Source organism: Ambystoma mexicanum, chromosome 11 (genome assembly GCF_040938575.1).
Source record: "Ambystoma mexicanum isolate Mex_15411 chromosome 11, UKY_AmexF1_1, whole genome shotgun sequence".
NCBI lineage: Eukaryota > Metazoa > Chordata > Amphibia > Caudata > Ambystomatidae > Ambystoma > Ambystoma mexicanum.
This window is the reverse complement of record NC_090934.1, coordinates 1,401,644,411-1,401,658,057: the sequence shown is the minus strand read 5'-3', so window position 1 is coordinate 1,401,658,057 and position 13,647 is coordinate 1,401,644,411. Positions and strand designations below refer to the sequence as shown.

At 45.4% G+C, this 13,647-nt stretch overlaps 1 protein-coding gene across 3 annotated transcripts in view; it reads left to right on the top strand.

Moving 5' to 3' along the window:
• Nucleotides 1-13,647, top strand: part of LRRK1 (leucine rich repeat kinase 1) — a 1,071,210-nt gene that overhangs the window by 301,761 nt on the left and 755,802 nt on the right. The window lies entirely within an intron of this gene.

Here is a 13,647-nt window from a genome sequence, read left to right as displayed (position 1 = left end):
TGATGGTGCCTCACTCTGTAGATGTTCTATTGAACAGAACTCAAACGCAACACCTCACTTCGGCACGGTTGACGAGATATGAATTGATCTTGTTTGCTCCTAACATACACATTAAGAGGTGTTGTGTTCTTAATCCGGCTGAACTCTTACCTTTCCCCCAAGGTACTGTTTGCAGTGACGAAGAGTCACATGATTGTCTGTACACTACCGAACAAGAGTCAAAGGGTAGAATTGACCTAAAAGAAACTCCTTTGAATAATCCAAAAGAGGAGCTGTTTTGCGATGGCTCCTGCTTCAAACTTTCGGATGGTACATCCACAGCTGCTTATGCAATCACCACATTAAGCAAGGTCGTGGAAACCAAGAGAATCATGCATAACTCCATGCAGGCCACAGAGATTATAGCATTGACAGGAGCTTGTGAACTTTCCAAAGGGCTTACTGTGAACGTATATACTGACAGTCAGTATGCCTTTGGGGTGGTTCACAACTTTGGGAGACTTTGGTCAGAAAGAGGGTTCTTAACTTCACATGGTACAAAGATTCAGCAAGGCTCCCTAGTAGTACAACTGCTCTCAGCGCTTGCACTTCCCACTCAGTTAGCAGTTGTGAAATTTGCAGCACATCGAAAGATTGTAGACGATATAGGAAAAGGGAACGCTTTCGCTGATCAGATAGCTAAACAGACTGCCACCAACCTCTCTACGGATATGTACATTTCAAGGGAGACCGTAAATGCATATGTAATGAATGAGGGTGTTGACTCTGTAAAGGACATCCAAGCCGATGCCACATTAGAAGAATTCAAGAGATGGGCAGAGGGCTTGGGGAAACTTGATGATGATGGGTGTTGGGTGGATGTAGTCGAAGGAAAATGGCTACTTCCTGACGCACACATAATGATGATGGTTGTCATGGCTCATGGCCCTACCCATATATGTGCCCGGAAGCTTACACAAATGTTGGAGAAAGTTTGGGCAAATGACAAAATCTCTAAAATAGCTGAGCGTTATGTTCAGAAATGCATGATCTGTTTGCAGCACAATGTGGGAAAGGGAACATCAACTCCCAGGGGAAGTTTTGGTCCACCTTCTGTCCCCTTTGAGATCATTCACTTTGATTTTATCAAAATGGAACGGTGTAATAACCTGAAATATGTGTTAGTTGCCATCTGCGCTTTCAGCAAATGGGTTGAGGCTTTTCCTGTTAAAGACGCTACAGCCATGACTACTGCAAAAACTATGTTAAGAGTATTTTCCTAGGTTTGGGCTACCAAGAGTCATCTGGTCGGACAATGGTCCACATTTTGTTGCTGCTGTAGTTCTGCAGATATGTGTGGCATTACAAATTGACAAAAACGGTTCCATTCGGCCAGACACGCTCGGAGTGCCGGATTAGTAGAAAGACACAACAGCATCATCAAGAACAAGCTCACTAAGACGTGTGCCGGCACCAAACTAAAATGGCCGGACGCCTTACCGATCATGTTGCTAGCTATGCGTACAACCCCTCAAACTAAGACTGGGCTCTCTCCATTTGAGGTGGTAATGGGGAGACCTGCCAATATCTGGAACCTTCCAAAATGTCGGTCTTTGAAAAATGTAGAAAATATACTTCTTTCAGATTACTGTAGCCAGTTGACTAAAAACCTGTATTTGATTTATCACCAGGTGCGAGAGGCTTTACCTGTACGATACGAGGGCCCAGGTCACAACATTCGGCCTGGTGGCTGGGTGTTGACGAAGGCATTTGAGCGATCCTCTTGCCTTGCACCTCGGTGGTGGGGCCCTTTCCAGGTCCTGTTGGTCACACAGACGGCGGTGCGCGTCACAGGCAGAAAAAATTGGATCCAAGCGACGCATGTCAAGAGGCTTCCACACCCGGTGCCATACGATACAGAAGAAACAGAAACCCTCACCAATATTGCAACCAACGATCCCAAAGCAGTAAACAACAACGAGAGTGCATCGGAGTCTCTCTCTGAGCCCGTGAGGCCTGTGGAATCAGCCATTTTGTCTCCACACTCTCCAAAAGTTTTGTTTCTGGAAACTGTTGTTCCGGATCTTGCATCTTCACTTGCTCTTGATACGTTGCTTCCAACGGGAAGTGACGACACATTGTTCTTGGATCAATCAGTACCGGGGACAACAAGGTACAATTTACATCCAAGGAAATAGACTTACGGCACGGTTCGGCTGTGCATTCAGAGAAGAGAAAAAAAATCACTGAGGGCTTGCTTTTGGCCCAAGTAATTGTTTAAAAAGGGGGATTCTGTTGGCCAGGGTTGTGGAAGGACTAAGAAGTCGCTTGGCCTGGAGGCCGCCAGCAAAAAAAACATTGGGGTTTCCGTTTGAAGACTACAATGCCTGCAACCGCCACCGCTAGTACAGGACTGATAAATGATCGTGGACCAGCAGTGAGAATGGACAAACTGTTTGGGCCCCGAAAACGTACTATTGTCTTGTCATAATGTTAATTGGTTTTATAATAGTAACTGTGTTAAGCTTTTGGTACCTGGAAGAAGTGCATCCATTCAAAACCTTGTTACCGACTGAAAATGTACCCACTGTCCCTACTCCTTTCGTGCATCTGCATACTTTATCTCCTAGAGACTCTCAGCATAGACAGAGATACTATAATAATACATTGTTACTTATCATGAATGCTACACATGCCAGTTTCAATAAGTCCAACTGTTGGGTCTATTTGCATTTACCGCAACACGGGGATAAGGGGCGAGGTTGGTATAGTCATCCTTTACCTTTGACAACTTCTTGTTATGCCTCTTTTAGAGCACTATTCTTTGGCCGATGGAACAATAGCATCTCGGGGAACTTTGATGGTACTAATTTGAATAGTTTTGAGAAACGTGTTCTTACGCCCTTGGGATGCTCGCTTTTCGCAAATGGGAGCAAGTTCAACGTTGCTTCTATTAGGCCTTCTGATAGACTGTCTCGTCCCTTTCAATCTTTGATTTCTTTCAAGATGGCTCCTATAGGCAATAAGGATGCCATGCCTCCTTCTTTCACTGTTGACCATAGCCCCGATTCAGTTTCTTTCTGCATACAGAGGAATGGTACTCAGTCAATGGGAGATTTCAAAGATTGGACCAGCGTTGCAAATTTGACTGGGGAAGACGGACCTTTGTATATAGGCGAACCGGTCGACTTTGTTTGCGGTAATGTAGCATTTCCATGGTTACCCAGGGATTGGCAGGGAACTTGTTATTTAGGCATCCTGTTACCCGGGGTATTCATAGCCAGTACTGTAGAGGTTTCAGAGGCTCGTCCAAGACGGGACGAGAACGGTGACACACAGCACAGGTTCTGGGAGACGTAGCGAAATCCTTCATGCCATTTTGGGGACAAATAGCGAACTCTGAACACATCAGGAGACTAGCGAGAGTACTGGAGAGAACCATCAACCGGACCACAGACATACTCTATAATATGACATTAGAACAGAAAGCAATAAGATTAGTAGCACTTCAGAACCGGATGGCATTAGATGTCATTCTGGCTGAACGTGGTGGAGTGTGTAAATTGGTGGGGTCCGCTTGCTGTGTTCGTGCCAGATTCCTCCCCAACTATCTTCAAGGCAATACAGAATCTGCATCCTTAGTTCAGAAGTGCATGTTCCCGAGGGAAACTGGGATCTTAGCGCTTGGTTCTGGGACTTCTTGCGATCTTGGGGTTGGAAAGGATCTTGGGGTTGGAAAGTGCTTTCGGTCTTACTGATTATTTTGGGAATTCTGTTGCTTCTTTGTTGCTGTATACAATGTTTACCTAGTATATGTTCGATGCTAGGGGGATGTTGCGCACAGGCGATAGGTACAATAGGACACAGGTATACGCCCCAGATAAGAGTTCCAAACAGTATGTGCTGGAAGAGATTCTGATAACCGATCTAATGGCAATAGATATTTCTGACAGTGATTCAGGATGTATGGATGTTGAGACGTGGAGTTGTTCGTAAAGTGACCAGAAGTAGCTTAGTGCTTGGCATAGGCCAAAAGGAGGGTTTGTCGAACGGAAAATCATATTGTGCCTCCTATACTGTATGAATATATGTATATTGGCCTACGCCAAGCTGCTTGCAAGCCACTTGCGAAGAAATCCACGTTGCAAGGTCTTGACCTTAGATCAGTGTAAGCCGCCATTTTAGGTCTATCCGCCATTTTAGATTCTCCCTCTAAAGTCACCCTGTGTTCTAAGATGGTGGACAGTGTCATTCCAAATGTAACATGGCCGTCTTGACCTCTGTGTACAAACTAATGTGTAACTTGCCTGCAGGCCATACGTTGGGGTCATGAACTGAGACCTTGTCCTTGTTGACCTGTGTATAGAGGATTACCTGCGCCAACGAAGCTAATCCGCGAGCATATGTTAAACACAATGTATTCAAATACCGAAATGTGAACACTTGTTTGACTACATTGTATAAAACTGTTTGAGAAGGCTCTACAAGAAATCCTAAAACAAACTGTTGCCATTGTAATCTGTTAGCGAATATATTAAAAGTAAACCCTAAATGTATAGATGTATAAACTCGGCACGAACCCTAGATCCGTGATGTGTCAACTTATATTAACTATTAGGTGGGTTGAACATCATGATTTCGAGAGTATAAAAGGCGCGATTATTCTAATGTACAGTCCCACTCACTGAGCACACCGAACCACGCTGGAGTTCGCTGTGTTGTACTGAGAGCCGATAGCTATATGATGCCCTGTCCTTTGAAACTATTCTGTATAAAATAAAGATCTTTGTATGTCCCTTTGTAACCCGTGTTTGGTGTATTTCCTTTTGGGGTACTCAGCCTCGATATCATCTTTTTGTTTTCACATCATGATGTGGGGGGGCTACATCAGAGGTACAAACAAGCATAAGGACAAGATCAGTGGCGTTGCACAATCTCGAAAATGCTCGCCTCAATTTGGAAAAGCCTCACCTCATTGTATAGGGGGGCTACAATAGAGGTACAAACAAGCATAAGGACAAGATCAGTGGCGTTGCACAATCTCGAAAATGCTCGCCTCAATCTGGAAAAGCCTCACCTCATTGTATAGGGGGGCTACAATAGAGGTACAAACAAGCATAAGGACAAGATCAGTGGCTGTGCACAATCTGGAAAAGCCTCGCCTCAGTCTAGAAAGGCCACGCCTCATGGTGTGGAGGGGGCTACATCAGAGGTACAAACAAGCATAGGGACAAGATCAGTGGCTGTGCACAATCTGGAAAAGCCTCACCTCAATCATGAAAAGCCTTGCTTCATGGTACGGGGGGCTACGTCAGAAGTACAAACGAGCATAAGGACAAGATCAGTAGCTGTGCACAATCTGGAAATGCCTCGCCTCAATCTGGAAAAGCCTTGCCTCATGGTATGGGGAGAGCTACTTCAGAGGTACAAACAAGCATAAGAAGTAGATCAGTATCTGTGCACAATCTGCAAATGCCTTGCCTCAATCTGGAAAAGCCTTGACTCATGGTATGGGGGGGCTACCTCAGAGGTACAATCTAGCATAAGGACTAGATCAGTAGGTGTGCACAGGTTAGTGAGGCCTCGCCTCATAGAGAGGGGGCTATAGCAGAAATGCACACAAGGAAAGGTTGAGAATGATAGATGTATACCGATTATTGCCTCTCACCTCATGGTTCAAGGGACAATATATGACAAAAATAACATTTCACTCTGAAGTTTATAATACAGTCTTAGATGATAAGACATGGAAGAAGGTGATCGCTGGTTGAGAGGGGGAGGGAAACGGGTTCTTGAGCTGGTGCATGCGGGTGCGGAGGAGGAGGGTTGGGATGACATGACGGCCTGGTGTGACATATCAGCCACGAGTGCATGCGTACACGGTAGAGGACCATTAATGTGAAGCACTGGGAGAGTTGGCAACGGTTCTATCAGGGTCCATAAGACAGAGATAGGCTGCGGATAGAGTGCAAATACCGTTGGCCGCGCATACCTGCGTAGCCATTGATTGTGGGTACGTAGTGTATGATATGATCGGATAAATCATTTATAACGCACCTGTACCCAAGTGTTTCTTGCAACTGCTGGCGCCAAGGCATTGTGTGTCAGTGATCTTGCAAATTGCTGTGAAGTCGAAAGGGGGTTTCCGGCACACCGGCCACAAAGGAGCAAAGGCCTTGTGAGGGGGCCTTAGGAGGGGGGCAGGCTTTGCCTGCCGGCTCCTGGGATAGGCCAAGAAGTTGTAGTTTGCGGCCAATCTGCAATCAGTGGGGCTGGCTCTGTAAGTGAGCAGTTCAGGAGCATGGACATGATGGAAATGGCGGTGGACAGTTTAACAATGGTAATAGGCTACACATCAGACACGTGAGTCCCTTCAGGGCCTACCTTCAGTGCGGCAGTCGGCCCTCAAGGGGTGCGGCTTCCGGTCACAATGCATGGCGGTAGTGATGGTGCGTTGGGATTGCTTGGGATGTTTTTCCAAGGTGACGCATAGAATGTGTTTATGGGATAAACAGCCAATAATTACCTTGTGTTGTATTGATTAGTTTTTTGTGCCCCTCTTTAGTAAATAACCCATATATACACTCTCTCTCTCTTTCTCTCTCTCTCTCTCTCTTCTCCTCCGATACACCCCCTGCACAACGTGGCCTCCTGCCAGCTCTCCCCGCCTTGCCCCCAAAGTGCACTGCATGTCGGTTTCTGAATCCAGTACACACTCATGTTTCAGTAACTCTAGGGATGGGACCCGTTCCCAAATCGCATGCCACAATTGGGTTGCCAAGTGAAGAACACTTAGCCAGCCAAGGCATGGCCATTGTTGCGGAAAGTCCAAGTCACATCTCCCTTGTAAAAACACACTGTGCCATTTATTTATTTTATTCATTTGCATTTTTAAAGCGCACAACTGCCCTCGGGAATCGTGGCGTTGTTACAAAAAGCTCACTTGACACTAGGAGATTGGTTACAGACATTGCTCGTGTTCCAAGGTTACATGGGAACAGTGACATTGGTACAATATGAGGGCACAGTAAAAGATTTGTTACAGACATTGCTTGTGTTCCAGGTACCTGAGAAACAGTCGGTTAGGTTCATATTTACTTGAATAAAATGGTTTTCAGTGCCTTTCTGAAGGCCAGGAGGGATGTTTCCGATCTCAGTTTAGGTGGCAGTGAGTTTCAGGATTTTGGTGCTAGAACTTTGAAACTCGAACCACCTGCTTTTGTTCTGTTGAAGGTAGGGATTGAGAGTTGGTGTGTGTACATGTCCCTTTTGGGTCTAAGTGTCTGCACTTGGTGTATTTGTTCCGTTAGATAGCTGGGAGCAGATTGGGATAGGCATCTGTGGGTTATAGTGAGAGTCTTGAATAGAATGCGCTCTTTGACTGGGAGCCTGTGAGCTTTTTGTCTTGCTTGGGAGATGTGCTCCCTCCTGGGAATACTGAGGGCTGCTCTCAATGCGTTGTTCTGTGTAATTTGTAATCACTTAATGTTTTTGGCAGACGTGCCCAGTAGGAGGACGTTGCAGTAGTCCAGTTTGGCACCTATAGTGGCCCTGGCAATGTTGAGGCAGTTTTCAGTGGATAATTGGGGCTTTACAGCATTGATTATTTTCGCTGTCAGTGCTGCTGCTGAGTAGATATAGCTTACATGTCTGTCCATGGACAAAGTTGAGTCTAGGTACACTCCCAGAGTTTTTACAGAAGAGGAGACTGTAATTACAGTGCTTTCAATTTTGCAGTATTTGTTGTCTAGTTTACTGAGGATTTCTTTAGGGCCCACCAGTAAGATCTCTGTCTTGTCCCCATTGAGACAGAGGCCATTGGCGGGCATCCAGGCCTGGATGATAGCACATGTGTCTTTTACGGTTTTTAGGTCTTGCTCATAATCAGCAGATAATGAGTGAAGAATTTGTGTATCATCAGCATAATTGGTGAAAGTTATGCCGAATTCTTCTAGGTCGTTAAAGAGTGGTAGGGCAAATAGATTGTAGAGCGTAGGGGAGGTGCAGGAACCTTGTGGTACTCCACAACTGATAGGGGTAGGAGTGGCTGATGCTTGGTCTGAGAAAACCCTCATAGCTCTGCCCTCCAGGAAGGATGTAATCCAGGTAGTGGCCTCAGTGGAGAAGTGAGCCGTGTCAGTGAGGTATGTCTTTAGGACTTTGTGGTCCACTAAGTCGAACGCAGCCGACAGGTCCAGAAGAGGATTGCAGATTTGCCCTTGTCCATATTTCTTAGGAGTTGTTTTTTTAAGTCCAGCAGAGCTGATTCAATGCCATGCCGCGGGCGAAAACCAGATTGTCTCTTTCCTAGGATGTTGTGTAATTCTAGGTAGTCTTGTAGCTGTAGATGTGCAGCCTTATCCAGAATTTTCAACAGGAATGTCACAGTTGTAATTGGCCTATAGTTGTTTGGAGAGTCTGGATCTAGGATGGGCCTTTTTAGCAGTGGCCGAACCTATGCTTTCTTAAGAGAGAAGGGTACTGAGCCAGAGGCAAATGAAGCGTTAATAAAATTTGTAATGAAAGGTGCTAGTGACTCAGAGCAGTCTTTGATTTTGTTCGCTGTACAGATGGCCCCTTTGCATAGTGAGGGTTTTATTTGCTTCATGATGAGTAGGACTTCAGGAAAAGTTACTTTTCTAAAGGTAAATGGCGGTGGTGGTTTGTGTCAAGATGGGTAGGGTTAGGTTTAGGATTAGATGCGGGTGATCTTAGGTAGTTTGTCAAAATTGGCTGTGATTTATTTATTTTTTTTTTTTAAGTATGTCGATTTTGTCCAGCCTAGCCTTCTGGGTGTCATTACACCATTTCTCGTCCTTAACAGCTTGATGTTTGGACGTGTGAGGTACGACCAGCTCATTGAAGATGGCGAATAGTTCTTTCGAATGGGATTTAGCATTGTCGATTCTGGTGTTGTAGGCTGCGGCTTTAGCTGTGGCTATGGCATTTTTATATTGCTTAGCAATAGCTAGGTAAGAGTCACGAGTGGGAGTTGAAGTGTAGGATTGCCATTTGTTAAGGGCGTGTCTTTTTAGTACTTTTAGGTCAAGTAGGTCTTGGTTGTACCATGAGTTAGCATGAAAGTCTTTTTGCTTTTTTTTCCTCTAGTGGGGCAATTGTGTCGATCACCTCTTTAATAGTGGTATTGTAATGATCAACCAAATCAGTAGGGTTGCTCGAGAGAGGTGATGCTAGTGCAGAGATTTCTAGGAGCGGGAGGATTCTTTCTTTTGTGAGTAATTTGTTTGATCTGGCCAGGGCAGCTGGCGTGGGAAGGTTCTGTAAGGATGTCGCAGTCGTTTGGATGTAGAAATGATGAGATGGTGGTTGGTCCATGGTTGTGGGGTGTTAGAGCTGATGTCTAGCCCACAATTGTGGTCGACTAACCAGTCTAGTATGCGTCCTTTGGTGTGAGTGGCAGAGCCGACTTTCTGGATGAATTCTAGGTTTTGGAGAGCTTTAGCAAAGGCTTTACTGTGTTTGTCTTTTGTTTCCTTGAAGCCGAGATTAAAATCTCCTAAGAGTATGGCTCTAGTGTTCGGTTTAAGGTCATTACCTATGAGGTGTAGAAAGTTGGCTTGGAATTCCAGGAGAGTGCCTGGGGGACGGTAAATGAGGTGCATTGTCATAGTGTTGTTGGGCGAGAAGGAGATCTTTACAGATAGGGCGTCAAAGTTCTCTGATGTGGTGGATTTAATTTGTCTAGCCTTAAGTGTTTCTTTGACTATAAGGGCAACCCCTGCACTTTTGTGTGTAGGTCTATCCTGGCAGAGGATGATGTACTCGGCGGTAGGGACTCGCATATGGCTGGTCCAGAGGCTTCATGTAACCATGTTTCTGTGATTGCTAGTGCATCTAACTCCAGATCGGAGATTAAGTTGTGGATTTCCTTGGCATGGACTTGCATTGATGAGTGCAAGTTGGATTTGGGTGGTCGTGTTGGTGGGATGTATGGTGATGGTTTCTGGGTCTTTGAGTATGAGTGCGTGTATGTGCTGGTGTGGGGTGTGTTATAATCGTTTGTTTGTGATTCGTGGTGGGCGCTTTGGATGTGCAAGCTCCTAATCTTATGTTTCTTATGTTCACGGGTGGCGTGCGCAAGGGGGTTTGGGCTATAGATGTGGGCTTGAGTGTGGCGTTGTTTAGAGATATGGGTGGTGTGTCTGTGGAGCGGGAGTTGTGATTCTCATTTATGCTGAGGGCCGGCAGGGACGGGGTAGGAGGAATAGAGTCTGAGCAGAGGGGCTTGCGAGGGTGGACCTTCGCCATGTTTAGAGAAAGTGTTGTACCAGTTGTATAATACATGAATAGAATGTAAAGGCCAGTTCACCAAATAGACTAATTCCACAGTGGGCAAGCAGTACATGAAATAGGCTGGATTGTATGAAAGTTCGTCAAGGTCACCGTTGATATTGTTGGCACGTAGGCTGATCAGACGTGTGCTTAACCGTTTACAAAAGTAGAGTTGGGAAGGGTAATTCAAGATACGGTGGGAGTCGCTAGCCCAGTATGCTCTAAGGTGGCACAGTGATGCGAGGTCACGTAAGATATTAGTGGATCAAGTAAGGCATATGCAAGGTAGGCTACGCAGATTGATAACTTGCAGAGCTGTGATCGGAATGCGCTACAGCATAGATAACTTGGGGGTCGATTGTGTCAGGTATGAGCATGCAGAGTGACGTTGCTCATTTATGTGTGATGAACGGGACATACCACAGAAAGCTAGTGCAAGTGTACCGGAGCGGGTCGATTGGTAGTCATAGGCCAATCGCAGCCGTGTGCATACGGCAATGGTTAAGATCGGAGAGGTGAAAGGCTTGGTGTAAAGAGGCTTACCGGGTGTGCATATGACAGGCAAGGAATCTCGCGATGCGGCAAGAGAGGCGAGACAGGATCCTTTGTGCTGATCGTTGGTGCGTTGATCCGGTGTCCGCCTTCTGGCGTGTGAAGGTGCCCGAAAATAGACAGGGACGACGAGGGTGCAGCCAATTCGCCATGAGTTAGGTGTTGCTAAGCAACAAGTGATCTGTGTTTACAATAGCTCGTGCATCGCCATTTTGCCATGTGGGAATGTATATATTAATTCCACAATTACCGATGTGCAACCCATTCTTGGACCATCATACCACACAGTATGACCAAATACACAGAGGAGGGAGGAATCCAGAGTGAGCTACACAGATTATGACAATGACAATAAACAAGTAGAATTGATAATAGGCAAAAACATTTATGACAAGAACAAGTGGAGTGAGGAATTAATTATAGTATATCCAAACTAGGACAGATTATATATGCAGTGCACAATGGAGAATATTTAGCAAACACGAATCCAGAATAGGCTACCCAGATTATGGCATAAACAAGGGAGTGCAGAATTCATGGTAGGCAAATAAAACAAACAAGTGGAGAGAGGTATTACGATAGTATATCCAAACTATGATAGATTACATACGCAGTGCAGAATCGAGGATGCTTACCTAAACACCAATCCAGAATGGGCTACCCAGATTACCACAATACACCAGGGAGTGCAGAATGCACAGTAGGCAAACAAAACTAACAAGTTTAGTGAGGAATTATAGCTAGTATATCCAAACTATGGCAGATTATATATGCAGTGCAGACTCGAGGATAGGAGGTGACCCCCCGCAGCCCACCTCCCCCCCACCTTTATTAATATCCTTTAGCCCACCCCCACATATATTTCATTTTTAAAGTTTTTTTTCATCAAAAAAATAAACAATTCGGCCACTTCTTCCTCGAAACATTGGTTTCGGCCACTTCTACGCTTTCGGAGAAGGGATGTAAAATATGGCATTATTCACAGAGGAGCTCCCAACATGGATTGGTCAGTGACCCAGAACCCAGAGTGGAGTTGGAAATGAAGGACTGTCTACACAGCATGGCAGAATTCACAGAGGGGGGTGGCGTGTAAGCTTGCTAGTTCATTATGCCATGCTGTAAGGGATGTGACGGAATCGCAGTGAATCGTGCTTCTGTGCATCTAAGCTTGCTAGTTCATTATGTCATGCTGTAAGGGATGCGACGGAATCGCAGTGAATCATGCTTCTGTGCATCTAAGCTTGCTAGTTCATTATACCATGCTGTAAGGGATGTGATGGTGCTTCTGTGCATCTATGCTTGCTAGTTCATTATGCCAAGCTGTAAGGGATGTGACGGAATCTCAGTGAATCGTGCTTCTGTGCATCTAAGCTTGCTAGTTCATTATGCCATGCTGTAAGGGGTGTGACGGAATCTCAGTGAATTGTGCTTCTGTGCATCTAAGCTTGCTAGTTCATTATGCCATGCTGTAAGGGATGTGACGGAATCTCAGTGAATTGTGCTTCTGTGCATCTAAGCTTGCTAGTTCATTATGCCATGCTGTAAGGGATGTGATGGAATCTCAGTGAATCGTGCTTCTGTGCCTCTAAGCTTGCTAGTTCATTATGCCATGCTGTAAGGGATGTGACGGAATCCCAGTGAATCGTGCGTCTGTGCATCTAAGCTTGCTAGTTCATTATGCCATGTTGTAAGTTATCTGATGGAATCCCACCCAGTGAATCGTGCGTCTGTGCATCTAAGCTTGCTAGTTCATTATGCCATGCTGTAAGGGATGTGACGGAATCCCAGTGAATCGTGCGTCTGTGCATCTAAGCTTGCTAGTTCATTATGCCATGCTGTAAGTTACGTGATGGAATCGCAGTGAATCGTGCTTCTGTGCATCTAAGCTTGCTAGTTCATTATGCCATGCTGTAAGAGATGTGACGGAATCGCAGTGAATCGTGCCTCTGTGCATCTAAGCTTGCTAGTTCATTATGCCATGCTGTAAGGGATGTGACGGAATCTCAGTGAATCATGCTTCTGTGCATCTAAGCTTGCTAGTTCATTATGCCATGCTGTAAGGGATGTGATGGTGCTTCTGTGCATCTACGCTTGCTAGTTCATTATGCCATGTTGTAAGGGATGTGACGGAATCTCAGTGAATCGTGCTTCTGTGCATCTAAGCTTGCTAGTTCATTATGCCATGCTGTAAGGGATGTGATGGTGCTTCTGTGCATCTACGCTTGCTAGTTCATTATGCCATGCTGTAAGGGATGTGACGGAATCTCAGTGAATCATGCTTCTGTGCATCTAAGCTTGCTAGTTCATTATGCCATGCTGTAAGGGATGTGACGGAATCTCAGTAAATCGTGCTTCTGTGCATCTAAGCTTGCTAGTTCATTATGCCATGCTGTAAGGGATGTGATGGTGCTTCTGTGCATCTACGCTTGCTAGTTCATTATGCCATGCTGTAAGGGATGTGACAGAATCTCAGTGAATCATGCTTCTGTGCATCTAAGCTTGCTAGTTCATTATGCCATGCTGTAAGGGATGTGACGGAATCTCAGTGAATCGTGCTTCTGTGCATATAAGCTTGCTAGTTCATTATGCCATGCTGTAAGGGATGTGACGGAATCTCAGTGAATCGTGCTTCTGTGCATCTAAGCTTGCTAGTTCATTATGCCATGCTGTAAGGGATGTGATGGTGCTTCTGTGCATCTACGCTTGCTAGTTCATTATGCCATGTTGTAAGGGATGTGACGGAATCTCAGTGAATCGTGCTTCTGTGCATCTAAGCTTGCTAGTTCATTATGCCATGCTGTAAGGGATGCGACGGAATCTCAG